The 17,327-nt window shown below is 48.6% G+C and overlaps 1 pseudogene; it reads right to left on the bottom strand.

Moving 5' to 3' along the window:
• Nucleotides 1–11,783: 11,783 nt before the first annotated feature.
• LOC114638176 lies at nt 11,784–16,887 on the bottom strand (annotated as a pseudogene).
• Nucleotides 16,888–17,327: the final 440 nt, after the last annotated feature.

The raw sequence follows: 17,327 nt of genomic DNA, 5'->3' as shown, positions 1-17,327 counted from the left end.
ACTGTGTGCCTACAATGTGCTCACTGTGTGGCTACAATGTGCTCACTGTGTGCCTACAATATGCTCACTATGTGCCTACAATGTGCTCACTGTGTGCCTACAATGTGCTCACTATATGGCTACAATGTGCTCACTGTGTGTCTGAGCTTGGGCCTAGCTAACAATAAGGCAGAGGGGATTGTGGACCAAAGTACTCTGCTGCCTTTGAAGCTCTGCGCCTCTGGCCCTCTAAGTGGTTTGGGCCTTCCTGCATCCCTTATTAATATGCCAACACCTGGAGAGGTGTTAATCCATATTAGCTAATGCCTTCGTTACTGGCACCTTCATTAACAGGTAACACCTCCAGTTTGCAGCTGACTCCTTCACAGAGCCAGCTGGCACTCAGCTGAGGGAAGAACCTCCAGGAATGAGGCTGTCAGGAGGAGGAGGAGGAGGAGGAGGAGGAGGAGGAGGAGGAGGAGGAGGAGGAGGAGGAGGAGCTCTGAGAATAGGGGGTTGTCCGGAGGAGTCCTCTCTGACAGGAGCTTCTAGAATCATCACTGCCCTTTTCCTGAGAAGCCTTGTAAGACACCTTAACTAGTAGGGCCTCAGTTTCCCCTCATCAAATTGGGCTATTCAGCCACACCTTCTTGGGTTATTGTGGCTAATGCCTGGCTTCTCAAATATCAGTGTATCTGTGGGTACCCCACAAAAGTTTTTGTGTCTGTGAAGTTATACTGTAATGAGGAGTGTCTTTCTCCAGCGGGGTTTGCTGTGTTCTATCCCGCCTGTCTGTGGCGAGAACCTCCTCATCCCAATGCTGTGTTGTCCTCTGAACTATGCTGGGACCACCCTTGCCTGGACTGCAGCTGTCCCAAGGGGAAAGAGAAAACCACTGCCAAGACAACAGCTTCTCCCCAGACAGGACCCGAGCTCTGATCATGAGTCTCATGAGCTCGTGTCTCATGAGCAAACTCTAGTGAGAGAGCCACGTGGACGGGCAGTTCTGTGGGAAAAGCAACCTCTGTAGAGAAATGACTGGAGGGGGGCAAGATTGCCTGCCCTTCCTACCCCTTCTCTCGCTCTCTTCTTCCCTCTATCCCTCTCTCTCCTCCCCCTTCATCCCTCCCTCTCTCCCTTGCGTTCATCTCTTCTTTCCTTCCTCTCCTCTGTGAGCACCTGCTTCTGGCCGAGAACAAGAGTGACACCAAGGTGTGCCCAAGGAAAGGAAGACCCACTCTCTCCTCCCCCACCTCACCCACCCACCCTCCTCCTCCTCTTCTCCTTCCCCTTCTGATTCCTTCTTTTCATTTTAATCAGAATATTGGGTAGTCCAGGCTAACTTAACTTGATATGTAGCCAAGGATAACCTTAAACACCTGATTCTTCTGCCTCTACCTCCAGAGAATTGAGATTACAGGCATGCATTAGCACATCTAGTTTGTGCAGAAGCGGCCCAGGGCCTCGTGCATCCTAGGCAAGCACTCTACCAACTGAGCTACATCCCCAGTCCAGGTTTTTCCTTTTTCTTTCTTTCTATCTTTATTTTTTTGTTTTACAGTAGATTCTGGGATTAAACCTAGCTCCTGATTTGCTAGGTAACTAACTGTTCTAGCACTAAGCTACACCCCAGGCCCTCAAGTACTTTCCCTTATTTTTTTTCATTTTAATTAATTAAATTATCAATCTTGTAGGGAGTGTGTGTGTGTGTGTGTGTGTGTGTGTGTGTGTGAAAGACAGACAGAGAGAGAGAGAGAGAGAGAGAGAGAGAGAGAGAGAGAGAGAGAGAGAGAATATGTGTGCAACTCAGAGAGCAACTTTCAGGAGTCTGTTTTTTCCACCCTGTGGGACCCAGTAATCAAACTCAGGTCTCCAGGCTTGGTGCCACCCACTTTGATCTGCTGAGCCATCTCATCGGCCACTCAGGTCCTTTTTAACAATAACACAATCTACAGCCATACGTGCATTTGTCTATGTTACCGACAGAGCCAGGCATTGGTAAGCACTTACAAAAGAAAAAGGTAAGGCAGACAAGGCTGGTGTCTGGAAGTGGCCTTTTGGGTATAGGTCTTTGCTACTTTTCTGTACAGTTTGAAATCACTTCAGAACGTAAAGGTTCTGTTTAAGGAGCATTTGCTAGCTGTGGCCAGACACTAACAGACCAATGATAGGGCCACTGAGGAGAGCCACACTTGGAGGGTGTAGCCAGGAAGACACAGGCCCCTTCTCGCTCATTCACTATTGAGTGCCTACTGTTTGCAGGGTCCTACAGGGTGCTGGGACTTGGTGATGAGTGGAATCAGAAGACTCAGACCCTCTTTGAGCAGCGCATGGACTCACAAAAGAATCAGAATTAAAAAAGTCATTGTGAATACATGGGGTCTGGGTGACAGCTGGAGTTGTCATCTGGTAGAGAGGGACTTGCAGGCTGCACTGTGGCCAGTGGCAGGCAATCCACAGCACACTTGGACTTCTAGGTGTCCTGGGGAGGACATACATGCATCTACATGATGATGTGTCTATGAATAGCCCCCTATATATATATCCCAGGCTGACCTCGAACTTGAGATCCTCCTGCCTTAGCCTCTCAAGCTCTGAGATCACAGGCACACACCACTGTGCCCAGCTTCAAGAGATTATTTGAGGCTAAATATTGATTTTCTTGACCAAGGTGGTTTCTCCACCAGTAACATGGCCTGCATGGGTTTTTAAATGTATCAAAATAGCAGTGCTCTCCTTTGTGTGTGTCCCAGCACTCTGGAAGCAGAGGCAGGTAGATCTCTGAGTTCAAGGCCAGCTTGACCTAGTGAGTAGCAGGCCAGCCATGGCTACATAGTGCAACCCTGTCTCAATGAAACAAAACAGACGCAGCTTGCCAAATGCAATCACATCTCTGAGGCCGATGTAGCCAAGATAGACAGAGAACAATTGGGAGGCTCTGAGAGGCTGAGCATCCTGAGACTGAGTCACAGTGACGTCATCCACCAGGACAACACTGAAGCATACTGTGCTCCACCAGCCTCAGATCTCCCCCAGAATGAACACCACAGGGCACCCCAGCATTCCTCTTCCTCCTCCTCCCCTTCCCAGACAAACACAGATGACCTGGACTTGGGCCTCGGTTAACCTCCAACCATCACCCTGGACACTTCCATGAGGAATTCTGGCCTCCCTCACGCTCAGCCCACACGTCTTTCTACCCTCGCCCTGGTGGGTTCTGACAAGCTTTTCACTTTTTCATTCTTCCACAGGAGAGGTCCCTTGATCTGGTAGCAGGCAGGGACCAGTTTAGAAAGTGTAACATGGACCTTTTCTTTACCCCCCTCCTCCCCCTTCCCTTCTTCCTCTTGCTCTGGCCCCACTCACTCCGGCCCAAAGTACACTGCAGCTGTCTTTAGACTCCCATATGAGGACATCAGATCTCATTACGGATGGTTGTGAGCCACCATATGGTTGCTAGGATTTGAACTCATGACCTCCTGAAGAGCAGCCAGTGCTCTTAAGCTCTGAGCCATCTCACCAGCCAGGACCTTTTCTATAGATGGAACCAAAAGGCTCAGAGAGGCCTGACGCCCACCTGAGGTCACACAGCTTCATGACCAGAGCCTGGCCACTGGATTCTACCTCATTGCATATCCTAGACCTTTGGTGGGAACAGCAGGAAACCAAGCCGGGGAGGGGTTGGGGAGGCAGAGGGCATGAAGACTGTTTCCAAAGCCCCTCGCTCTGTAGCCAGCTGTGCTCTGCCAATGGTTGAGCAGACCTCAGTCCCCAAAGGGACAAAGCTGTTGGGGCTCTTGCTGAGTGACTGCAGCCTGCATTTTTCTTAATCTAAATTGAAAACTGCTCAAGTAGAAAAATCATTTCACTGTCTCATCTCAGAAAGGAAAAGGAGAAGGGAGAGGGAGGGGCTGGGGTGGGGAGGTGGGCGTGGCCAGAGAAGACAGGCTGGGGGAGGTGGGCGTGGCCAGAAAAGACAGGCAGCAAGCAGTGGGACCCCTCTTTGCCTGAACCTGGCACTGGCTGGCGAAAGCCTGCCCCATCCCACTACCCCAGCCCTAGGGTCTAGGTGGTCAGTCCATCAGACTACTTTAGAATTCAATCAACAAACACTGTAGCAGGTCCTGCACAGGCTCCCCGTGGGACACTGTTACACACAGTTCCTGCCCTGGTGGGGACTCCCCTATTCCTTCATGCCTTCCTCCCTCAGACAAATATTTCTGGAACATCTAAAATGTATAGCCACTGTTCTGTGTGTTAGGGGATTTGATGAGTTTATGGCCAGCTCTGGAGCATGTCACTGTTTATTAGGTGCAGCTAAGGTGGGGGAGTCATAGACATTTTTAATTTGAACTGGAAAAGGGACACTCTCTGTATTTGTAACAGGAGAGCATGTGTCAGCTGGCCTCACCCTTAGCATCTGGGAAGTGCTGCTCTAAGCACGGGGTCAGATATATCTGGCCAACTTAATGCCCTTGGGCAAGCCATTTACCATCTCTGGATCCCACAGCCTGGTAGGAGCCTGCCCTGCATGCTGTGCATTCTTTGGGTGGAGGCGGGGGGGGGGGTTGGGGGGGACTCAAACTCAGGTAGGTCCTCACGCTGTTGCTAAATGGAGCCACCTCTTCAGGTCTCTTCCCTGCCTCTTTCTCCATCTCTGCATTTCTCTTCCTTTCTTTTCTCTCCTTCCTTTCTTAGGACTTTTCTTCCTTCTCCACCTTCTACACCCAGCTCCAGCTGGATTGGCTGTGTCCTAGGGCCAACCTCTTCCAGTCTCTGGGCCTGCTCTCCCTACCTTAGTAGGAAGAACAAAGCTGAAGGGCGGCTCTGTCCCTGGCCAGCCTTCCTGCCCTGCCGCCCATCCCCAGGCTCATTTCACAGGTCAGCTCCCTTTAATTAGCAGCGCTCTGAGCCTTCTCCCTCACAAAATAGAGAAGGCAGGTTCATCCAAATCTCATTAACCTCCCTCCCCCCTGTGGCCCTGCCAGGGTCAAGCCTGCCTCAAACTAGGGGGATGTCACCTCCCAGCATGCTGGGGTAGGGGCCTGTCTGACGCTGCGGGTGACATGAGTTTGCTGGTTCAGACTGTATTCTGTCTACAGCGCTTTCAGTTGTGGCCACCTGGGGGTGAGGAGAGAGGAGGGCCCTTCAGCACTTTAATTTGAAAATTTGCTGGGGACCAAGGGACGTGGGGAGCAGAGGGAAACGACTGGCTTCAGATGAATTAACATTTCACGATATCTGGCAATTTTCTTGGCTTTCACATTGCCTGCCTCTTCTTTCATTATTTCCTTCCTTAGAGGAGTAAAATGGCCCCACCCTGTGTCCGCTGCCTCAGTTTTCAGGCCGGGGGTTGCCAGACCCAGTCTTGGGTCTGCTGTTTCTGGAGGAACTTATGAGTGTATCAGTCGGGCTCTGGGAACCATTAACCGTGGAGCTCCAGGCAGGGCGTCGGGCTGCCCTTCAACCCCGCTTCCCTGTCTAGTCTGAGCATCCTTACCCAGCAACCACTTTGGTACCCCAGTGTTGGACTTGCCATGAGTTCCACCAACCCCAATACTAACAGACTGACTCAAGAGAAATAACGGTCCTTCAAGTAAGTTTTAACAGCTTTATTCACAGTTGCCAGAAACGGAAAACAATCCCCTCCAGCCCCCCACCCCCGCTCATCTGCAGGCACATAGGTAAATAACTGGCTATCTGTCTATACATCAGAACATTATGTGGCAGCAAAAAAAAAAAAAAGAAAAAAGAAAAAAGAAAAAAGAAAAAGAAACAAAGAAACAGACATGTAATGGTTCTTTGAAAACATCCCCCTGACTCAGAAGTGGGAACGCTTTGCAAAGACACCCTAAGGTGCTGTATTGCACAGTTCTGGTCACAACTGCCTGCCTGGAAAAGTCCAACTGCCAGGAGACTCAGGAGCTGATGGAAGGGATGGCATCTGCTGCACAGGGCACAAGGTAACTGTGGAAGACAAAGTACCAAAGGTCTCCAGGGAGGCAGAGCTGGAACACATGCCCTTCACCCACTGCACACATGGAAGAGAGCATCAGACCATGGAGCGATGGCTCATCTGTTAAGGGCTCTGGCTGCTCTTCCTGAGGACCCAGGTTCAACTCCCAGGTCCCACATGGTGACTTTACCCACAGGTGCTGGGGATCCAAACTCAGGTGTTCGTGTTTGCTCAGCAAGTGTTTGCACCCGCCGCTCACATTCCTCACCCCTCATCACGCAATCTTAGGTGTATTGCTAAATGAAGCTTTACTCAGGTGTATGTTACCCGAAAGTAGCCTGCTTTCAAGCCTCATGCAAATGGATGAATTCAGGAGGCCTCTTTCTCTCACTATCTGCAGGATCACTGTGGAGACACGTGAGACCTGCTCGCCTAACTCTGAGGCTGGGTGCTGGGTAGGGTATCGAGCTCCCATTAGCACCCAGGTTCCCATTAGCATCCAGTCCCTCTTCTCAAGCGCTGGCTCTGTGCATTGGGGGTGCCCAGCATCATTTGTTGGTGCTAACTCAAAGAAGCCCCTGCCTTGCTGGGACTGGGTGGATCACTATGGTCACCACCACCCCCGCCGCATCCATTAGCAGTCATGGCAGGGAGAAGAAGGGGCAGGCTAGGTAAGCCATTGGCTGGCTGAGCCCAGCAAAGGTCAGGCCGCTTGTATTTTCCCCTCCAGTGAGCTCAGCTCTTAGAGGCAATTAGCCCTCAGTAGGGCAGGGAGCTCCATGGATTAACTGGAACCAGCACTGCAGGGAGCAGAGTCCCCTCCATGGCACATGGATCCTGGATCTGGTCCTGGAGAGGAAGTGCCCTTACTTCTTGTCCCTGTGCATTGTGTGAGTGGCCTGTGCCACCAGCTTCTCCCTAGGGAAACACAAACGGATCCGGTACAGTTAGGCTATTGTGTGCCTCTTGGGGCCGGGATCCTCCTCTCCATCACGCCAATGGCTGCTGGTTTGTCCAGGTAGTTCTGTCCACCACAGTAAGCTACAAGTCTGCTGCAAGGGGACCAAGGAAGTAAATGATGGCACAAGCTGCTAAAAATATTAAGGAGGGGTGGGGGCTACCCTATATCCTCCTGATAGGACACACTCTGACAACAACCCCAAGTGGACATGTGATCGCTCTTGTGCTCTTCATGCCAAGAATACATAAATTGTATGTGTGGATGATGTTGGGGGACATGTGTGCCATGGGGTATGTGTGAAGGTCAGAGGTCAACTTTGTGAAGTTGGTTCTCAACTTCTACCTTTTATATGGAATCCAGGGATTGAACTCAGGTCATCAAGAATTTGTGGCAAGCCCTTCACCTTATGAGCCATCTTGCCAGCCCCAAAGAATTGTGTTTTGTTTGTTTGTTTTTTGTTTGTTTGTTTGTTTAAGGCAGGGTCTTGAACTCCTTATGTACCTGAGGATAACCTTGAACTCATGATCCTTCTGTCTCTACCTCCCAAGTGCTAAGATCACAGGTATGCACCACCAGCCCTGGCTAGATCATGGAACCTTAATTTTGGCTGTGAAGAATAGGTTGATTATTTCTCAGGATAACTGTTTGGTTTTTTTTTTTGGGGGGGGGGGGCTTGGTTTTCCAAGACAGAGTTTCTCTGTGTAGCCCTGGCTGTCCTGGAACTCACTCTGACCAGGCTAGCCTCGAACTCTCAAACTCAGAAATCCGCCTGCCTCTGCCTCCCAAGTGCTGGGATTAAAGGCGTGCGCCACCACCACCCGGCCAGGATAACTGTTTTAAACACATAAGACGTTTAAGAATTCCATGAAGATGAGTATCAGAGGACAATTGTCAAAGTGTTCTAAGGACTGATAAAAAAAAAAAGAAGAAGAAAGAAAGAAAGAAAGAAAAAGAAAGAAAAAGGAAATAAAAAACAACAAAAGAAAAAGAACCCCAGACATATAAGAGTATGCGTGCATGCACACGCAGGTGCACACTTTAAAAATCCCGATATGGTAATAGACTTGCTTCCTAATTACCATATTCCCTGGCAGGACCCAGCAGCAGGTGTGAGAGCCAGTGTCCTCTCATAGCAGTGGTGAAGGCAAACAGCATTGTGGGAAGTCTGCGAGTACCTCACACCAGCTCTTCCCTAGCTAGCTTTGCCCTCGTTCAAACTGAAGGAAATGAGAAATTTCAGTTTGAGGCAAGTGAAAATAAGAATATAATTTCCCGCCCATTTGAGTTCACAGCCCCCCTGAATTCTATTTGCAGTCTGGCCAGCTCCATTACATCCAGGATAAAAATGTATATTTATTGAACTGGAAAGATGCTCCCAGGAGATTAGCAGCGGGGGAGCAGGTGAGAGGCTGTGTGTGTGAATTAAAAATGTCTGTGTCTGTGGTTCAGCTTAGCAAGCACCCCACAATCATCTGTCCAGAGATGGTTTGAGAATGTGACGGTGACATTGACAGACCTGAGTTTTCCCCTCCACCGAGCAGGACACTAGAAGCATCTGTAACTTGCACCGAAATGTTGAGCGATTGTTTAGTTTTTCATTGTTTAGTTTTTAAATTAAAATTATTATTATCACATTCATTTATTTATTGTGTGTGTGCATGTGTAGAGGTCAGATGAGCACTTGGGTGAACCCACTCCCTCATTCCATCAATCGAGACCCGGGGCTGGTTGTTAGGCGATCAGACTTGAGCACAAGCTGTGCTGACCATGGACTTGACCCCCACGCTTTTCTTTCTGACTTAGCTATATTTCCTATGTAAACATGTGCTTTGGCTAAAATAACATTTTTTAAAGGATTTTTATATTTATTTTTATATGCATGGGTATTTTTACCTGTGTGTATGTCTGTGCACCAAGCACATGCCTAATGCCTACAGAGGCCAGACAAGGCTGTCACAGAATTACAGATGGATGAGAGTCTCCATGCAGATGCTGGGAATTGAACTCGTGTTATCTCTAAGAGCGGCAAGTACTCTTAACCATGGAGCCATCTCTATAGCCCCCAAGTAAAATGTTTTTTAAGAGAAAAGCAAATTTATCTTAAGACAAGCCTTAGGCCTATGATTGACATAGCCTGTGAGTGACATGCCCTGTTTCCCAACAACCAACCCACTTCTATGTCCACCAACGGCTGCCAACAAGAGTAGGCAGACAGCAGTCTTCTCTCGGTTGAAGACTCTCTGCCCCTGGGAGTCCTTACCCATCCTGTCAGATCTTTTCACCGTTATTCTTTGAATCCACCCCAGGTCTCCCACCTTCCTCATTCAGCACATAATTGATCGCTGAGCTCCGAGTGGGATCTAGCTCCCTTAGACTATACGAAGTCCCTCCCTGCTGGTGCCCATATTCTACTTATGCAGCCTCAGGCAACAGCCACTTTTAAACAGCTTTACTTTCATGTAACTCACACGTTACATGTATGGATTCCCTGCTACTGCTGCTTCAGCAAATGGCCACAAGCTTAGCGGCTCCTTTTCTAATTCTTTTTTTTTTGGTTTGGGTTTTCAAGACAGGGTTTCTCTGTGTAGCCCTGGCTGTCCTGGAACTCACTCTGTAGACCAGGCTGGCCTCGAACTCTCAAACTCAGAAATCCGCCTGTCTCTGCCTCCCAAGTGCTGGGATTAAAGGCGTGCGCCACCACCACCTAGCTTTAGGGGTTTTTTTTTTTTGTTTTTTTTTTCCTCTTCTAATTCTTAAGAGCGACAGATCTTGCTAGGCTAAGATCAACGTGCAGACAGGGCTGGGCTCCTTTCCCAAGGCTCATCTGGAGAATTTTTGTCAAGTGTGGAGAGGAAGCCTCACACTCAGAGCTTCCTTTCTGGAATTTCAATGGTGGCCACAAGTTCTTGTTAGACCTCCTTTTGGGGATTTACCTCTACTTCAAGATCCCTTGGGATTGTATTTCTATCTGGTTTCCCCCAAGGAAAACCTTCCTCATTTAAAATCAGCAGATTGGTACCCTTACTTCCCACTGCAAGCTTGGCTCTTCCTCACCATGGTAACGAACATGCTTGTGGGCTCTGAGGAGATGGATATCTCTGAGGGGCCATTATTATGGCTCCATACAACACAACCGCACATTTAAATTGTGTAACTAAGTATTATGGTGGACTGCGGAGATGGCTTAGCTGGCAATGTGCTTATTGAATGAGGGTAAGGACCTGAATTTGAACCCCAGCCCTCACATAAAAAGCCACATGTGATGGCACACAGTAACAATCATAGCACTGGGGAGGAGGAAATAGGAAACCGTAACCCTAACCTTTAGGCTAATAAGAGATCCTGCAGCAAAGAGTAAAGTAGATACGTACCAGAGAAACAACACTGGAGGTTGGCATCTGGTCTCCATATGCAATGCATTTACACACACACACACACACACACACACACACAGAGTTGTAGTATGACCCAATGTTATGGCTGTCACCGCCTATCTTAGTTAGGGTTTTACCTGTGAACAGACACCATGACCAAGGCAACTCTTATAAAGAACAACATTTAATTGGGGCTGGCTTACAGGTTCAGAGTTCAGTCCATTATCATCAAGGTGGGAACATGGCAGCATCCAGGCAGGCATGGTGCAGGAGGAGCTGAGAGATCTACATCTTCATCTGAAGGCTGCTAGTGGAAGACTAGCTTCCAGGCAGCTAGGACTCGATTCCAGGCAGCTAGGATGAGGGTTTTAAAACCTAAACCCAGAGTGACACACCTACTCCAGCAAGGCCACACCCACTCCAGCAAGGCCACACCCACTCCAGCAAGGCTCTACCTCCAAATAATGGCATTCCCTGGGCTAGGCATACTCAAACCACTGCCACACTACCATAGTTGCTGTAGAACATTTTCATCATCCCCAGAGGCCTCATGCCTTTTAGCAGTCACTCGTGGCTCTTGCCTCATGGCTTTCCTCTGTCCCCAGAGCCCCCAGTGTGAGCAGCCACTGGTCTGCTTTCCCTATTATGGACATTTCCTGTGAATGCAACCCTACAATGCAAATATTATTTCGGGTAATGTTCCACCTTCTGTGTACACATACTGTATTTCGTATTCACCTACCATATACCCATTGATAGACCTGGGGATTGTCCCCTATTTTTTATGATTATAAGTAACATTCCTATAAACATCTGTGTATACATTTTTTTATGTATGAAGATGTAGTTTTTTTACTGCTGATAGGTCTCAGAACTGACATTGCTGGTCACATGGTTTGCTGTTTTCTGGGCGTGCACAGTGTTTTCCCGTGTGACTGTGCCATTTGCTTTGCCCCCAGCAGAGCAGGAGGCTCTGGTTTCTAAGTCCTTCCTGGCATGGATTCCCTGTCTCTTAGTGTCCCTTGAGTCATCTCCTGCTGGCTGTGTGAAGTGGTGTCTTGCAGGTTCAATTTACATTTGGTTTTTATTGTTCTTTGTTTTTAGATAGGATCTCTTTACATAGTCCCTGCCTGGCCTCTAACTCACACTAATCCTTGCTCCTCTGCTTCCTGAGTGCTGGAAATAAACGCATGCACACAACACCCAGCTGAGAATTTCATGGCTGGAATGGACTCTTGGTCCAGTGCCCTTTCCCTGGGACCAAATCTGAAAGTGTCTTCATTGTCATAAAGATAAAGGTTTGTGGCTTGTTTTCTCTTTGCAAGTAACTTTTACTTTCATTTACAACAGAATTGTTCCTCAATCTTCAGGGACATTCGAGTCAATGATATGACATCATATGATATGGTATCATATCATATGATATCTATGATGATATCATATCATATGATGATGTCATGATGATATGATATCATATGATGATGTCATGATGATATGATATCATATGATGATGTCATGATGATATGATATCATATGGTGGTATGATAACAGGACTCTGGGCTCCAGCAGAAGAGAGTGACAACCTCCTTTCTTGAGCCCCAAAGCCCACATTTTGCAAGAGTCCTGCCTCCGTTGGTCGGCCTGGAGTAGCCCCACCATCCCATGATACTGGCTATTAAGCTTCCTGCCGCTTAGTACTGGGAGGGGGCAGCAGGTGAGGGCACAGTGTGGGATGACGGGTGGGGTTTGGATGCAGAGGTCACAGTAGGAGAGCAGAAGAACTAACCAAATTTTGGCTCCATCTGAGGCAACCCCAAGGTAGGGCAGGATGGTTTCTGCTCTGTGATCTCTCACCTCCAGGTTAGAATAACCCAGGAGTTCATCTCCAGGTTGGCATCCTCCTTCACAGGGGTGGTACCACCCTTGACATCAAGTGCAGGCCGACATAATTGGCATTTCAGAGCCTTGGAAGGAGTCAGATAAACTGGTGGGAGCTGGTGCTGCCAACTGGAGCTGTTGGTGGAAGGCCTGAGGGGCTACAGTGCATTCTCTAGCCTGTTCCTTTTCACTGAGGATGTGCGTACTACACAAATCACCTGGGCTCCTGTTAAAATATAGTTACTGACAAAGTAGGTTTGGGGGTTAGGTGCACACACAAGCGCACACCACACATACATGCATGCACACATGAGAGTCTGGATTCCTCTCAAGCTGCTATATGGTGCTATACTGCTGTCCCATGCACCCCACTTTGAGTAACAAGAAATTCAAATATTCTTTCCTAAGCTTTGCTCACATGAGCGCCAACATCAGGAGCTGGGGTGGTGGCTCAGGAGGTAAGAGTGTGTGTTCTGCTCAAATCCTCACACCCACATAAAAAGCTCAGCATGGCTGTTTATGTTACAGGTTATGTGCCTGCCACCCCAGGGCTGTGGGGGCAGAGACAGGAGGATCGGTGGGGTCTGCTGGCTCTCCGGGTTCAGTGAGAGACCCTGTATAAGAGAAATAAGATGAAGAGTGATAGAACAGGATGTCTGACATTCTCCACTCACCTATGAAGGGCACACAGGCTTGAGTGCCCACACGCATGTATGTACATATGTCATACACAGACACATACACACACAGAGACAGATCATACATATGCAGATGTATACACACAGAGACACACACAGATCACATAGACATATATAGACATACATACATGTAGACATACACACACAAAAAGAGAGAGATCATACACAGAGAGAGAGAGACATACACACACAGACAAGGCATGCATATGCAGACATGTATGCAAACACATAGACACAAACATATATACACACACACATGTAGATGTACACACAGACACACACAGAAAGCCAGATCATACAGACATATACATACAGAGAGGTGTGCACACAGAGAGACCATGCATACATATACAGACATATACATACACACAGAGAGACATATACACACATAGAGACACACACACAGACAGATCACATAGACATATACAGACATGTGTGTGCCCACATACAGAGCGAACATCATATTTTTTTTACCATATTCTTCTTTCCCTTATAAAATAAAAATTTTTCTTTTAATTGACTAGCAATAAAATATCTTCTCAGACTCATCCAACGCAATAATATGCATGAAATAGCAGGTTTCATATGCTACTTGCATTTTTGTAATACACATTAAAATATCTATTCAAATATAAAGGAATTCATCTGTAAACCACGAGAAATGGTTCTCGGGATGGAGGGCCCCCTTGGCCCCCAGAGCGTGCATGCTACTTTCAGGGACTCAGTTCTTGCCCTTTAAACACCACCACACTTTAATTGGACACTTTTGACTTGCTTCTCATGGTTTTGCCCCATTTTTCTCTGCAGCAATTTGGCCAGCGATTCCTGTCTCTTCCTCTGTTATCCACTCTGATTAACTCGGCTGCACCTGTCACCCTTTATTCCTGCGAGCGAGCGGGTGGAGCGGGGCGTGCTGGAGAAGTCGTTAAAATGCATGAGTTAGATCTGATCCACTCTTTCTTGGCTGGGGGTGGGGTGGGTGGTGAGTCCCAAGAGCCTCACATCTGGGCTCCCGTTGGCAGCTCAGGAGCTCATGGTGAGGATGTCTACAGATCCACAGGATTGATGTCAACTTCATCTAAGGGATACTGTGGGAAGCACAGCATGGTTGGATCTCTGATAGTCTGTGTGCATCCTCCGGGTGCAGGAAGCAGGTGAATTTTATTTGTGTCTTCAAAGGCAGTCTTTCTTCTCTTCAATCTCTCTCTCTCTCTCTCTCTCTCTCTCTCTCTCTCCTTCCCTTCCTCCATCTTTTCCTCTCTCCCCTCCCTCCCTCTCTCTCTCCTTCTGCCTCCTTGTTTATTTTGAGACAAGGTCTCAAATATCCTAGACTGGCCTGACTTACTGCGCAGCCAAGGAAGCCCTTGAACTTCTGATCCCTGATGCCTCTAACTCCAGCCTGTCAGGATCCCAGGTGTGCACAACCACACCCAGTTTAGGCAGTGCTAGGAATGGATCCCAGGAGCCTTGTGCCTACTAGGTAAGCATGTGACCAGCTGAGCCCCAGCCCCAGCCAGAAGAGATACTCTTCAAGACAGAAGAGGCTTGATTCCATTCCTTTCATTCCTTTCTTCTGCCAGTTTATCTTGGATACTTGCAGGACATAGTGCTTAAACTCCCTATCTTCTTTAAAAAAAAAAAAAGTTTCTAAAAATTGCATTTACGTGTGTGGAGGGGAGGGAGCTCAAGAGCCACAGTGTGCATGTGGAAGTCAGAGAACCATGTGGGTCTTAGGAAGAAGCAGCAGGATGATCAGATATTCAAGGTCACCCATAGTCCCATAGTCGCCATAGTAGGTCAGAGTTCAAGGGTTGATGCCCACGGAGACCTGGAGTAAAAGTACCGTGCTTGGATGAGAGCAGTGTCCTCTGTGAAGCTATGCTTCAGCAAACGATGCAATTGGTCCTGCAATTGGTCCAAGACAGACGGTCGGCAGCTGTCCATCCCAACACAGCCTTATGTAAAGTCTTAGTGAATCTTAACATTTGCTTCCTTCTCCATCTCTTCCTTCCTCCTTTCTTTCCTGCCTCTGTCTTTATTTTTTTTATCTGCTCACTTTCTTTCCATCCAATTGCAACTACAGGGAACAGCAGGAGTTTAAACTGAGGCCAGACCTTGGAGAGACCACACTGACAAGAGGAATGCAATCTTCAGCCTAAGGGAACTAGTTACTCCTGGCAGGTTACGGAGAGAAAAAAGACCTGGTCAGAGTGGGGGCTGGGGGTGGGGATGAATCTGGCAGCAGAGATGGGGGCAGCCTGGTGAGGACAGAAGTTAGAAGCAGAGGGGGAAGACACCCCGGACCCTGGTCAGGTGAGAAGAGTGGGAGGGGCAGAGGCTGGACCCTTGGGCTCCACCCCTGCCCAGTCTGTCGGGAAGAAGCCTCTCCTTCATTCGTCTCGCTACAAAACTCAGCCAGAGCTCTCCACCTTCCAGAGCGACCTCAGAGCAGAGTCTGACCTCTCCCGGCCAGCACTGAGAGGATTCCAGGCCCCAGTGACACCTCTGGCTTTCCAGTGAAGACTTTGCTGGCTCCAGTAGGCTTCCAGCATCTTCTGGCCTGCTCCCTGCCCGGAGATTAATTTGTTTACTCCCTTGCCTGGAGATGAACTGAGAGAACTAATCGTCCATCAGCTGCACACCCCCAGCACAACCTTGCCCCGCCCGGCCCTGAATGTCCATTTTCTGGCAAAATATGTCCTCTCTGCTGCCAAGGCTGCTTGGAAAATGCTAATTTTATCCTCAAATTAAAATTTGTTCCCTTTTCCTCATTTTAATAAAAGCGAGGCATCCGGAAATGTTGCCATAGCACAGAAGCCAACGTTCCGACATAATTTTCAAAATGCCTTCGATCACACGGCTTTCCGAAGGGCCTGTCCTCTGGCCCTGACCTCCCCTCCCCATCTCCACGCCCCCTGGGGCAGCATTTACATTTCTTAATAACCCCTCATTAATATTCATGAGAAGGGGTGGGTAATAATGGCTGAGCACACTGCACTAATTCAATTTCCACCCGCCTCGGCCTGTTTACTTAATCACCAAAGGACCCAGGTTACTCAGCACAATTATTTATTCGGAATTAGATCTGGAGGCATCTGGACTGCAAACGGGAGCTAGAGCAAAATGGAAACTGGAGTCTCTCAGTCCTGTGCTCTGGGCCCTCCCGCTGGCTGCCTGCCAAAGGCTCAAGGCCAGCGGGGTCAGCATAAATCCTGAGCTGGAAGGGTCCTTCTCAAAGTAATGGGCAGTGCTGAGTACAGAAGTCCTGGGTACCATGGCTTGATCAAAAATCTCTCCCCAGTGATGGTCCAGAGGGACCATTAGCTCTGCTGTTTGGACAGGGGGCAGGCCTCAGGGGATGCTGGGAGTTCATCTCAACATGGGTATGTGCTGAGACTTGGACACAGGACATAGAGGGAGAAGAGTGTATGTCCTGAATCAGAATAATAATAGCTGTTGTCTTAGTTAGGGTTTTACTGCTGGGAACAGACACCATGACCAAGGCAACTCTTACAAGGACAGCCTTTAGTTGGGGCTGGCTTACAGGTTCAGAAGTTCAGTCCATTATCATCAAGGCGGGAACATGGCGGCATCCAGGCAGGCAATGGTACAGGAGGAGCTGAGGGTTCTACACCTTCATCATCAGGCTGCTAGAACAATATTACTTCCAGGCAGCTAGGATGAGGGTCTTATAGCTACACCCACAGTGACACATCTACTTCAACAAGGCCACACCTCCAAATAGTGTCACTCCCTGGGTCAAGCATATACAAACCATCACAGCTGTCCACCTGTATCCGAGTGTCCATACAAATGAAGCTAACTACAACCTGTGGCTTCGGGCATCCACAGAGATTCTTGAAACATTACTGAGCGTAGTAGGGAACTACTGTATAATATGCCAGTTACTTGGGCCACACTCTTTAATTGGATGCTCAACAAGCTCCTGTTCATTCCTCACCGCCCCACTCACTTTGCTGCCTTCTCCTGGCAAAACCACAGCTCCCTGTCGTGTTCTCCATGCTCTGTGCTCTGCTCCATCCCGTCCTGAGTCTTCTCCTTCAGTGCTGTCTGCTTCTCATCTGTCTCTGCTCCTTTCCTATGTCCTACTTGTGTAGAAGCAAGGAGGATGCTAGGTATTTCTCTGCCAGGAGCGGCCTCTCCTCTGGGTCTCTGGCTCACAGGAGCTGCACTGTTCACTGGGAGCCCTCTCCTAGATAATTAGCACACAGTCTTCTCCTCTGTCTCTCAGGCACAGCATGGGGGCAGCCTTCTGCAGCTGGTCTTTGGACTCCTCCAGGCCTCCAGTCGCTTCTCAGAGTCTGTCTCTATTACCTTCCCCCTGAAGTTCCTCTGTCATGACTCCTTCCTGCTTCCACACTGACTGATCCGGTCACTGCTGGAATGTAAGGTCCTGGTGGGGAGGGCTACATCCTGTGTCTCAGGATAAATGGATGGATGGATGGAAGAGTGAATACTAA

Source organism: Grammomys surdaster, unplaced genomic scaffold, assembly GCF_004785775.1.
Source record: "Grammomys surdaster isolate TR1022 unplaced genomic scaffold, NIH_TR_1.0 125561, whole genome shotgun sequence".
NCBI lineage: Eukaryota > Metazoa > Chordata > Mammalia > Rodentia > Muridae > Grammomys > Grammomys surdaster.
The sequence above is the reverse complement of the archived record's forward strand: the minus strand, read 5'-3'. Positions and strand labels throughout refer to the sequence as shown.